The sequence below is a fragment of the Neopelma chrysocephalum genome, unplaced genomic scaffold (genome assembly GCF_003984885.1).
Source record: "Neopelma chrysocephalum unplaced genomic scaffold, ASM398488v2 Primary Assembly neopelma1_87, whole genome shotgun sequence".
Classification (NCBI taxonomy): domain Eukaryota; kingdom Metazoa; phylum Chordata; class Aves; order Passeriformes; family Pipridae; genus Neopelma; species Neopelma chrysocephalum.
The window spans coordinates 3,767,395-3,780,816 of record NW_020897749.1 but is presented as its reverse complement, the minus strand read 5'-3'; positions in this window follow the sequence as shown (position 1 = coordinate 3,780,816).

Here is a 13,422-nt window from a genome sequence, read left to right as displayed (position 1 = left end):
AGAATTGAAAGTACCAAAAAAAGCCTAGGTTTTCAGAATAGAGAAAGAACACATTTGCTCTTGCTTCCTTTGAAGGATCTCTGTAGTACAACTCTTTAACATTATGAACTAAATTTTGACTTATTACTAGTAAGCTTTCATCATATTGTGTTGTAGTCTGTCATTTGTAACATTCTGAAATTGTTGCGTCATATGATATATGAATGTTACCAACAAACAGCAACGTTACCTGCCAGACAAGGGAAATGAAAATGAATTTTATACAAGAATTAAATCCTACTTGTTTTTCTCCAGAGGACAGATGTTCTGGGCCACATCCTGATTCTTTTCTGTTTGTTTTTTTTGAGGCTTCTTTCAGACTTTGCTTATGTGAAGGTGAAATTAGAAGCCTCAGCAGTCAACCCACTTGTTTGAGTAATTGCTGTAATTGGACTAAGATGAGCAATGCTTGGTCCTCACTTAAAACCTGAGGGAAAATCTACTTTGGTGAATTGCAACACCACTACCCAGGCTGCAATTTGATGATGAGAGTGTCACAATGATAGGAGTGTCAGCTCTAGAGAGTAACATCACCTGTGAGAACAGAAATTAGACTATAGTACTATTGCAAACTAACTCTGGAGAGGTGCATTTAGAAATTTGATTCTCTTATTAAGCTAATTCTCTCCTAAAACACCTTGCATTTTTCTTTGTAAGTCAATACAAGTCACTTCACATCCTATTACCCATGAGAACTTCAGAAAACTTCATTTAAAATTCATGGAACACTATTATCTAATGATTCATTTCATTAATAAGTCATGTTCCTGGTTTCTAGGCCACAAATGCTCCAGACCCTGCAAGCCAACGCATTTATTCATAAGGACATTTTAATTGCCTTGTTTTTTGGCAAAAGTGGAAGGTAAGATCAGTCTATGGAATGCATGACAATAGTTCCAGAGAAACCTTTAAACACACACAAAGAGAATCCACATGTACTGACGATACAGGATTGCTCCTGCTGCTATCCAGAGGAAAGCAACCTCTTTTCTAATCGTCTCACTTTTTAAATATATCATAAGAAAGCTATGAAAAGAATTTTTACAGCCATTATTATGCGAAAATGGGAACTGATAACTAAATCATGACAAAAACAGAAGGTCAGATTCTAAAGACAGGCTGGACAAAAGATGAACCACAAATTCTCATAATACCTCTCAGGTATGTAATTCCAAAAGCAGAGCTCTTAAATGTAACAGGAGTTGGGTATTAATTACAGCTGTTCTGACTAAACTTCCATGTAAGAATTTGATAGATTATGGTCCTTGCATGTACTTAATACTTTCAGCAATAAAACTCCAAGTGTTTAACAGCGTCTCCTCCTGCAGGCAGTCTCAGGAGGATCCCATGAAACACACTGTTCTTCAGACCCCCTCCACAGGGAGTTCTGCATGTAGCAAGAGTGACTCCTAACTGCAGAACTGGTTGAGGTTTGCAAATATTTCCCCCCCTCGGCACAGGCCAAGGTAAGGACATTGCTTTACTGGTGGATGTTTAAATTAACAAGTCAGACTAAGCTGCATGTTTAAAAATCTCAATTAACACTAAAACAGGGCTCAGTGGAAAATCCCCTGTTTATAATGGCCTTTCTAGATCAAAGGTAGCTCTGCTCCCTCTGCCAGGAAGCACAATATTCACTCTAAGTTTTTAAAAACATAGAGGAACAGAAAGCAAAGTTCAGTCGCACCACCCGCGACAAATTCCACTGATAGATGGATGTAGAATTGCTCCCCCCAGCCCCCACTTATTGCAACCTGACTCTCTTGTGAGCCCATCTAGGGACTGCTGCAGCACATTTGGTATCTCCTAAGTCCCAGTTTGCCAAGCTACCAGAAGAACAGACAGATCTGCTGGTGCCACTCAATGGAAGTTCAGATGAGGAGCACAAAGGGGGTACATCAAACACCTGTTTCATCACTGTACTCATTTTAAGGAGGTGATGAGATCTGTTTGACGCTTTATCCATTGAAGCTTTAGATCTTAGAAATTGATTGAATTGAATTTTTCAAGTGGATGAAATTTAGATTTCCACTGGTGTTGAACTGAGCTCCAGTACATTGTATTTGGTCAGGAGTTAGATATGCTCTGCACACTCCTCCTCTCTCATTTCACACACGTTTCCGCAGAAGATTATCTAACTCAATAAGTAAGTTGTTGTTCAAGGAAAAGCAGTTACATTTATGTTGAGAAAATAACCTGAATAAAAAGCTCTACATGGTAAATGCATCTGAATGACCTGGAAACAGCATGAGGAGTATTCAGTCCCATCTTACATGCTTAATTGAAGCATCTCATACTCCTTTGATCCCCTATAGTAACTCAAAGATGAGTTAAAACCAAGGAATTACTATATTTCTAAACAAATCATTTTGAAATAGACAGTCTCATAACCAGAGGAAAGTCATTAGGTTGAAAATCCATGCTGAGCTGTAAAGTGCATTATATATTCCTTGATGTATTAGCAGAAAAATACTTATTAGGGTAAAGTATGGTAGAATATTCAATAAATTCTACATCTATAAAATTTGCATTTTTTCACTAGTACTGAATGTTTAGAGACTTTTTCAAATATTTTTCTTTAAAGGGTTTAATCTTAAAACATACAAAAAAAGAAAAGCAGCGCAGAAGGTGATTGTATTTTTTAAATGCAGCACAAGGTTTGTTAGGTTTTGCCACTCCTCGAGAGGAAATAGAAAGTATTGGTTTCCAGTACTACTTCACAGAAACTGTTGCACCATTTAGCAGAAGAATCTTATTATTTATTGATTTTTCTGTTTAATTAAGAAATTTATTTAAAAGACAAGTGACTTAGGAAAAATAAGGTAAAAAGAGAATAAAGAAAAAAATTATTCCGGTTTCCATAGTTTGCATATCAAGTATATTCTTCTAATTAATAAATTAGAAGAATCCCAACACAGTGTTGCCTTATCTGAGGCCATTAAAATATTGGCAGAAACCTTTCCATTGTCATCTACTGGAAAGAAGAAAATTTCTTTAATTTTCCCCCCACCACTGGGACATGCCCACCAGTTAATTGGAAAGTAACACTGAAAGCTACACATTTCAGGTATGCATTTCTCTTAAAATAAGTAGCAATAACAACATCACGCACAAGTGTAATACTTTTCCTAAACAAAGGAAGTATTGCCCTTCATGTCAGAAGAAACTACTGGCTGTTGCAATTCCCTTCGAGTCCCAGTGACCATTTGAGTTTTTTAAATGGTTTTAAACAACAGCTTAGAAGCCAAATGCTGTGAAAAGCATAAACCAGTGCTGGTTTGGTTTGGGAATTCCAAATTTTTTAAAAACCTCTTTCCAATTCTTCATCAAAGACCCAAACTGTTATTTTGTTAGAAACAATCTTTTTTGTTAAAGGGTTTATCAAATTTGGTTAAATGAATCTAAAACTCGCTTACTTACGTGGAGTTTACAAATTCAGTTGCAGCACTGGATGATCCTTCAGAACCTTCTATAGGACTAAAGTGCACCAGGAATCACCACAAGCACTGAGTTCTGTGAGGAAGGTCTTTAGGGAGTTAAAAAGTGAAAGTACAGTTTTTAGTTTCTTTGTGATATATCAGCTCAGCAGAGACTGTGATATCAACAGGCCACTCAGACCTTCAGAACACCCACAGTACCTGGGTGTACCTGGTACCACAGTACCTGGTAGCAGCACCCACTTCTTGACACAGTACTAGGAATCTTAGGTGAATTTTGCCCTGTACTTTTTGAGTACTCTTACATGGACATAAGAACATGGAGAAAGAAAATTAATTTTTTTTAAATATTCTTCCTATGAAAATGTCATAACCTTGTGATAATAGTTTTCATTTTGTCAATGTAGCATCTGCTGCCCCTCTATAAGTTGCAAGGTAAATATATATATTTCCAAATATATATTTTGACATACAAAGAATTAAAGAAGTGTTAGAAATCCTAATCCAAGAGTTTAAATCTTGATTGATCTTTAAATAGTGATTACATTTGAGCTATTTTCCTTTTTCTGCTTATAAACCCCCCCACCATTATATTGCCATCAAAGCCGGTGGGAAAACTACATAGGAGAATTTGAATGTAACTTAGAAAAGTTCACTTATTAAAAAAAAATAACTTCAATAAGCAAAGTTATTATAGCCTGTCTGTGCAGAATCTGAAACTCCCCTTTTACCCCCAGCAGAGCTGTCTCTACACCAGCAGCAGAGGCTGCTGATCCCTCTTAATCCCCTCAAACTGGTGACAGGAGCATCAGCACAGAGGCACCTCCATTTAACAAGTCTTCACTTCTGCCTAAAATTTGCAGAGCACTTAATTTTTGCTGATTTTTCCCTGACTCACTTTGCCCTTTTGCCTGAAGTGGGGTGTCTAAACATGGCTAAAATTTAGAGTCTTTTATCTCCCTGTATTTAAGTTGTATTATGACCTATTAAAAAAATAGAATAAATATATAGAACAATTAAAAGAGGTTGGGAGAGGAGGCAAAGTGAAAAGAAAAAAAAAGAGGAACTTCGCATTTCAGGGATTAGTTTTGATTTAGAGTATGGAGAAAAAAAAGAATAATATGTGCCTTTGTTTTGGAAAGCTGACATGGACTGGTGAAGGTGACATTTCTACAAGCAATCCCTGGCTCAGTCCTCAGTCATCACTGGTAGTCACCCGCTCCATGAACCCTATCCCTAAGCATAGGGCCTGGGACACCTCACTGGTGAAGGTTGATGAAAAGAAAGCCTCAAATATCTCAGCTTTTTCTGTGCTCCTGGCTTTATCTGTGTCCATTGCTACTAATTCACTTCCTACCTCCTCTTATTCAGCAATGACCATGCTTTTCTTGTTCAGCTAAGAAAATTAGCTTTCACCTCTCTACATTGGTTGTACAGAGAGTAAAAATTAATTCCATACAAATAGGGATACAGCTCATGTCCCACAGTTGCAAAAAAACCCTCACACTTATAGTTCATTTGGACTGGAGAGTCTTCAAATCACCAGGTGGTTTAAGAGATGCTTTAAAAGCTGCCTATGATAAAACTTATTTTCTTCAGTTTCTCAAGCTACAGAGTATGTAACCAGCAAAAGTTGTGACAGAACAGTCACAGCACCAGGACTGGCAGTGAGGGCATTTGGGGTTGTCAGTACCTGTGATCAGACTCCATCATGGAGGAAGTAGATGCATTAAAAAAGAAAGTCTATTTATCAATAAGTAAGAGGGAAATAAATAAACCTTTACTCTTTCTATAACAAGTGAATGATAATTTTACAGAACACCGGACTTATAGAAAAAGGAATGAAATGAAAGAAAACAAATTAATATAAGATGTATCCAAATTCTAGCCAAGCCCAGGAGAGAATATGTAATTATTTTGAGTTTGTGCAGCTGATGTGGAAAATTTCAAACGTAATTGTTTATCTATTAGTTATTTATGGGGTCAAGGAACTGCTACTTCGTCTGGTTTGGGAAGAAAATCTACCTTCATTATCAGATTTTTATTTTCATGAAAATTTTCTAGCACCGTGCATATTTATATTCATCATTTTTGTGTTGATTTGTCTATCTGTAACAGGGAAAGAGAATAATTGAACTTTTTAATATATTTTATCCCATGTATTGAATGCAAAATATTTTATTGTGCTTCAAGAAAATAACTTATTATACACATAAATTTCAGTTGAGTCTGTCTTCATGCAAAACCCACTTAAATTTAAATTAAAATAATAACAAAACTTATTTAAAGTTAAAAACTTAAAGCTGTTCTTGAAAGAGCAATGATTATTACTGTCAAACATATGATTTCCATCACAAGATTAAATCTATGCAGAAGACCTGAAAACATACTTTAGCTGCTAGTAAATAATAAATCAATCAAAAGACAGTACAAATGAGTGATCAGGCTGTAAAGAAATCCAAAACAGCAGAACGTGGATGGCACTTTGTCTAACTCATATTGTTTAAAAAAATTAATTTTGTAAATGGAAGAGCTGACCATTCATTTTATCTACTTTTGCTGGAACTGCAGAGGTTTGACTATTGGAACCCTTTGTTAAATAACAACCTTGAGATGGACAAGGCATTTTAATATTCCTTAATATATTTGCTTAACAGAAACACCATAACGGGATCTGAAATAATCAGTATAAAAAATAAAGAGATATTCTTAGGCAAGCACAAGGCTAACTGTCCAAGAATGTATTTTAAGAGGGTAAAAGACACATTAAAATCTCCTGAAGAACGTGAAGGTTTATCGTGAAGTGTGAGAAAGAATTGATTTTCCTTTTTGTAACTGTATAACACAGAAGGTCAGTCATTTAATTTGTTACCATAATGTCAATAAAGCCTAGTTTTGAACCAAGACCAGTGCTGGGGAACACACAAACAGCTGCAGAGGAATGAGACAGCAGGGGAGGAAATTTCTGGTGTAAAGAGTTTATTTTATTGCAATTGATAGCTTCATTTTTTTATTTTATAGAGAGTTTTGATAAGTGTTCATGGTGGTATTATTGGTAGGTTCAGAAGGTTGCTATACTGTATTATTATTTCATGCAAAAAGAACAGAAATATTGACATTTGAATATTGAAATTTGCTAGGCACTGTACTAAGCACAGTCTTGATTAAGCACTTAATTATGAATTCCTCTTCCTAATAAAGTCAGGAGATTTTAGATCAATAGATCTTCAGCATGCAATTGCTGAAGTAAAGGAGGAGAGAGAAATCAGGAAAAGGTTAGTCCCCTTAATACCCTAGTGACTGAAAGGAAGAATTCCTGGGCAAAGCCAGTCAAAATGAGAAAAGTAAACTGCACAAATTTTGTGTGCTTTTGTTGTATTAAAATGTAATAAGTAAAATATAAGTTGTTTAAAAAAAAAATATGTTAATAAGATCTCATAGTCAAAAGCATTCATGTAAAAAAAAGGTAATTTTAAAAAATTCTCTTCGTGGTTTACTTGATCAAGTAAAATCTGAAACAATTTGAGTCATTTATTTAAATAGTCATCAACAGTCCACACTCTCAAATAGTCTCCAGATTCTTGTAGATAGAATATTTAAAGTTCACCTAAGAAATCTGAGGTCATGTCACAATTTCACTGTTAATGCACTCCCACCTGAAGTCACTGACAGTGACTAAGCTGTCACTGTATTCTTGAAATTATCTTCCTCACGCTGACTTTCACAGATTTTTGAGAGCAGTCTTTTTACATGTAAAGTCAAGAAAAGTCACATGGACCTGATAATTCCAAAAATCGAAGCTGGTGCATCTTATGTTGGACACCCAAACTGGAGGCAAGAAAAATGTGTTGCAAGTTTTGAAAAAATTGTTTTCTTAATGACATGTGCTTCACTTTCTTCCTCTGTCAAAGACATACAGTACCTGGCTCAAAGATATTATGAAACTTCATTTCATAAATAAATATATGCTAGAATATATTTACTATAAATTACAATAAATATCAATATTACATATAGGAGTGCTTTTTGTGTTTGTTTTTGTCTTCATGTGTACACCTTGACATATTCAATCCAAACTTCCTTATGGCCTACAAAGTGCAGCTGGGCAAGCAAACACTCCCTAAACATAAAAAAATTTTAAAACTAATTGTAAAAAAATCCATTATGTGTTTAGGGCTTGAGTTTATCAAATTTATCAGTAAGTTAGAGTGAGATCATTCATGTTACAGTGTAATGTGTCTAGGGGAAGTCTAACTCTATGAAGCTGTTTTTTGCTTGTAGTAAAATATCAGAGTTATGAAATCCAGATTTTGAGCCTTCTGTTGACTTCTGCCATCGAGTGTCCCTACTGAAAATAATCAGTGAGATCAGAAAGGGTGCTACCAAACATCAGCCAGGGCTCACATGGTCTCAAAGTACCTTTTAATGAAGAACAAAATAAGCTTTATATTTTCATGCATGAGTTAATAATCATTGCTATCACAGGTTGTTTTACAATAGAATAAAGACAGAAGAAGATTAATATTGAATGGTAATTTTTTTCAAAACCCCAATCCCTGCTACAAGCATTTGAAAAACTGCTAAACTGATAAGGAATAACCTTCTCATCAGTCTCCAAGGATGCAGAGATTGCTAAAGAGCGGTGGCTTTTTTCCTCAAGGGAAGAAAAATTCCAAGACTTGCCCTAATAACACAAATTATCTAAGTAGTAGATCTCTTTTAAAACCAGGGGGTAAAAACCCAAGATTGCTTTGTATTGTTTGTACTATAGCTGTGGAAAGACCAATGAAAAATTCAATAGATACTCTTGTGACAAAGAAAATTAATGATTAGAGGCATTTACTACTGATGATATCCACTGCTTGCCTGGGCAGCAAAAATCACAATTATTTGACCAATTAGTTTTATAACACTGTCTTATCTTTCTCTTTTTCCTCATAGACCTTTTTTCTTTGGAGTCAAAGAGCAGAGAATATTGTATAGTTTGTTAGCACAGATGAAATCAGCTAAAAAAACACCAATTATGTGAGGTTTTTCCTTGCTCCTCAGACACGAGAGATTAACTGCAAGGTTCAGAGGTCACACACAATGCCTTCCAAATATGTTATGGCTTTAATCCTCTTCCCCAGTGTCCCAAGGAGGAGGGCAAGAGATGTATAATGATATAGCAAGGGACTGGCTTGTTGCTCAGTTTAAGTTTGAAAGGATGTGATTGAATCCACAGTGTCACAGACTAGGTCAGCAATAATTAGCAGTATTTTAATGGAGCTCACCACCAAATAAGAAGAAATGGTCCTTGGAGCATCTCCCTCAAGGAGGCACAAAGGGTGTGTGCTCTGGTTATGCTTTTGGTGGTAGGTCACATGTACTGCAGACAGCAGAGACTTTTTTTTTTTTGTTTAGGGAAAACAAGATAATAATTTACCAGACAAGAAGATATTAACTGCCATATAACAAGAAAATTCTATTTTCCTCCTTTATATTTAATTAGACTAATTTAAAACTATAAGAGCCGTTGAATCTGCTGTCCTACTAAAATAAAATAAAATAAAAACATCAAAACTGGGTTGTGCAGATATATAGGCTATAGAAACAAGTCAGATTTACACAGATAACAAACAGCAATTCTAAATGAGACTTTAGGGTCTTTAACAAATAACACAGAAATAAAAGGCAGCTCAAGGCCTTGCAAACTCCTTCAATGAAGAAGCACATTAAAATTTTACTTTATTGTTGGCGTTTTTTATATAAGAAATGTCAAAATGTTCCAGTCTACTAGAAACATTACATAGGAAATAGATCCAACAGTGCCAACTGAGATTCACGCAGTTTAAACTGAACAACATAGACTCATTTACTTGTTCTATTCAGAAGTCTGATCCATCATTCAGGACAAACAAGAGTTCATGTCTGTATTTAATTCTCAGCTGATGCAATGAGGAATAGCTCTGTTAGCTTCTGTGACAATAATAATGTTTATAATCAAAGAATTATGACTCTATTCTTTTTTATACTGAGCATTTTTAAATACTAAATATGCCAGAAATCACTTTAAAAAAGAAACTGCTTAGATATACCCATAGGGAAGAAAAATGCAACAACAAAGTGATGTTCCAATAAGAATTTTCACAGATTACTATACCAATAAAATAGTCATTCTGTAGTTGTTGCTTTCTTATAATTGTTTTACATGAATACTCGAGCAAATTAGTTTACTCACAGGAATTCCACGGAAATTTTATTCATCAATTACTAGGCAATTTTCAGTCTGTTTTAAACATCTAGTTGTGAGTTTTTTCATCAGAGAACTGAGCCATCTGCTATATGGTAAGAAAAGAAGACAGACAGTTCCTTGCACTGAATTAACCCAGCAGCACATCTCACAAACTGATTTTCAAACAAAGAGCTCGGAGTGCTGTTGGTACGACAAGACATTGCCAGACCAATTACTCACATAGAAATTTCAGTGTAAAACCATTGAAAAGCAAGAATTCTTCTCAACTTCCTCAGTTTTATCACTGTCTTGACTTTCTCTCCACCACACCAAAGCAGCTCCTGCTGCTTTCCTTGCTACTATACACCTCAGCCTTCCTCTGGGAGCGCTCTGGGGCAGGAATAATTCACCCCTGTGCAGTTCTACCTCTGGACTTTGCCTTAGCACAGCACGGCCCTGCTGTGTTTCCCTCCTGAAAACCAAGGTAGTCAAGAGAAATGGCAAAAACCAAACACATGAAAGGCATAAAAACAAATGCACAAACAGAAACCTGAGGTGGGCTTGGGAAATATTCAGCATAATGTTTTAAATTTATCTCATCTTTCAAATGTGCACTAGGGAAATAAAATATTTCTTCATGGTCCCATGTGTTTTGTCCAGTCAGCTTGAATCACTTTATTTGGTGAATCATTTTGGTGAAACTTGAATTTGCAGCAAACCATTTTATGGATAGTCTGGATTTTCTCATAACTGAGTGTAGATTTGGAGGTTTTCTCTTACCCAGGATAGTGTATTGTTGACAAATTAGACCAGGGAATATATCTGTGTTCCTTCCAGGCCTCTTCACCTTCTTGCTCCCAGTAAATCTCACGTGTCCCACTGGAATACAATTCATGTGAGTGACAGCTCAATGTAGAAACTCTTGGGGCATTTGAACAAAAGAAAAAAGGAAAGATCATGCTTTGGGCACATTCAAAACGTTCAAGTTAGCAAACAGCACAACTTTCCCTTCCTCAAATTCCATTTTGCTTCAAAATTCTACCAACATAAAAAACCATTGAGATGATCATAAACTTTGAAATAAGTATTGATATAAGGAGAGAAGAGCTAAATTTTATTTGCAGTAGAAAAATTATCAAGAAGAGAAAAAAAAAAGACTTCCTAAAAGCCAAGAGCATTTAAAATGCTGCTGATCTTATTGTCATAGATTATTGAACAATGACAGTCTAAGAAAACAAAAAAGATAACATTAGCAAAAACCAGATTATTCCACAGACTTTCTTTCATCCTCAATTGCTAGTGGATATTGTGGGCGATGAAGGACACTTGAACCTTATGCAAAAATGTTTAATTAAGTTTAGCCTAGGATTATGGTATATTTTCTGCAGTTCTTTTTTGTAACGGGATTGTATTTCTTTTTTTAATAGTTTCAACATCAAGGCAAGGAATGTGTATTAAAGAACAGTTGTGACAAAGTGATCAGCTGTTGATAGGAGGAACCACAACAGATTAAAATAAAAGACCACTTAGATCTTTCCATGCTGGAACATTTTATATAACAACTATGAATAAAGGATTCTGGTGAAAAGACAGAATGTCCTGCACTTGAATCTCTGTGGCATTTACTGAAGAACTTGCACTTTAAGAGAGGAATAGTAAAAATACCTTCTCTCAAGAGAGTTTCCTCAATAACATATTGCTGCTCATCTTTTTGCATTAATGGTCAGCTACACCTGCTTTCTTCAACAGGAGTTTTAATGGAAACTAGTGCCCTACTTCCCCCTGAGTTATTGTCTGCTAAGAATAAAATAGCTGTAACTTTGAATACCATATTTTGAATACTGTATTTTTCTCCTATGATGTTTTCATAGCTCCTCACAAATTATTTCTCAGTTATATCTGGACTAATTCCTAATCCCTTCCTTCCTCCTCAAGACTACCCTTGAATGTTTTAAGTCCCAGCCATAATTTCCTACTGCTGCCCTTTTCTGTGGTGTTTCCTGCTACCCTTTCCTACTGCATCCTATGAGTTACTTCAAAGTAACTTAAAAGGGCCGTCTTTAAAATGAGATACTGAGCAGTATCTTGATGTGCCTCCATGGTGGAATGGGACATTATCGGGCCTTTATTCCATGAAGCTTCTACTAAAAACTTGAAACATCTCCTTCAGCTTCTTCTCAAAGCAGTTTTTAGAAGGCATAAAAACTGGATGTTCATTCATTCAGCAATGAATGAACATACTCAAGGGAGAGAATTGCAGGTGAAGACCATAAAATTTAGACTGCAGTTTCTCGTACTTCTGGAACTAAGTGAAGTGAAAATAAAAATTAACATAATGAACATAATTACCCTCTTTCACAAAATCCATATTCCAGTGTTTGTTCTTCCAGTATATTCTACAGACAAATGGATAAGGCTTACTTTTCATATTCCTTTCTGTAAAAACACGGTTACCCATGGAAAATTCAACAAAATAAATAGTGTAAATTCAAGAGAGTGTAATGGATGTTCTGCTTCATTATCCTTGTAACAAATCTTTGTAATATAAAAATTAAGAAAAGTAAATTAATTAAAAAAATTGGAAATATGAAGACACCAGTGATTTTAATCAATTTTACAACTTTTCATGTGACTTGTAGACAATTTGAACTGCCAAGCATATTCCAGTAAAGAAAATGTAAAATGGCAAATTACCTTTTAAGATTAGATTTAGTACTAAGAAACCATAATCACAAAATATTACTATCTCTTATATTAAAAATTAATTGAGAAATTATTCATTTGTTGCAAGAGTAACACATGGTCAAAATCCAAAATCAAATGTAGCTTTAATTTATCATAGCTGAAATAAACTATTTAGGTTACATGGTGGAATAAAGAATGCTGGCGAATTCTTAACTTATACATTTCTACATTGAAAGAGCTTCAAGCTTTTTATAAATTAATTAACTAACCATAGATTTTAACTTAAATTTCTCTATTACATATACACAGTTTGAACTTGTATGTGTGGATATACACACACAGATATTCTTACCTGCTTTCTTTTGCCTGTTTTGAGCTCTCCTTGCTGAAGGGAATTAAGCATTGGAGTAAGTTGGTTTTGAGTATTCTTGTACTTCATACAGTAGCTTTGCAGAGTTCAAAACATCATTTGCTCTTCCAGTGTCACCCATAAGAAGTAGAAACTCCAGTAATGCTCCATATCACATCTCCATTTAATGACTACTCTTTTTTTAGACCTCACTTTTCAGTAGGGATTTATTTAACATGGGTCTAAATAGCTATGTTCATTAATTCCCAATACAACTGTAGGATTAACTTCTATTTGCTGATTTGTATGGATATATAACAGAAGACTGCAGAGTTAATGGAGATGCTGACCTGATTATATCTTCAGTTTTTACAGCTTAGACATGAATTGCAACAAAAAAAAACCCCAAACAAACAAGCAAAAAAGGACTGAAGCGTTACTAACACCAAACTGCATAAAATGGAACTGTATTTTATAAACAAATACCTCAATAAGTATTTAGTAAGAGGTTTCAATCAATGAATAAATGTTGAAATGTTGAGGTCTTGAAATTGTCTAGGTTCCCCGCAAATGATATATTCTTCCTATTCCATACACAAGGGAAAAGAAAAATTGATGGAAGGCTTTTATACCTATTTATACTAGTTTGCAGACTGAGGACTTTTAAAATAATGGATATTTAAAATAAGGTATGAGGA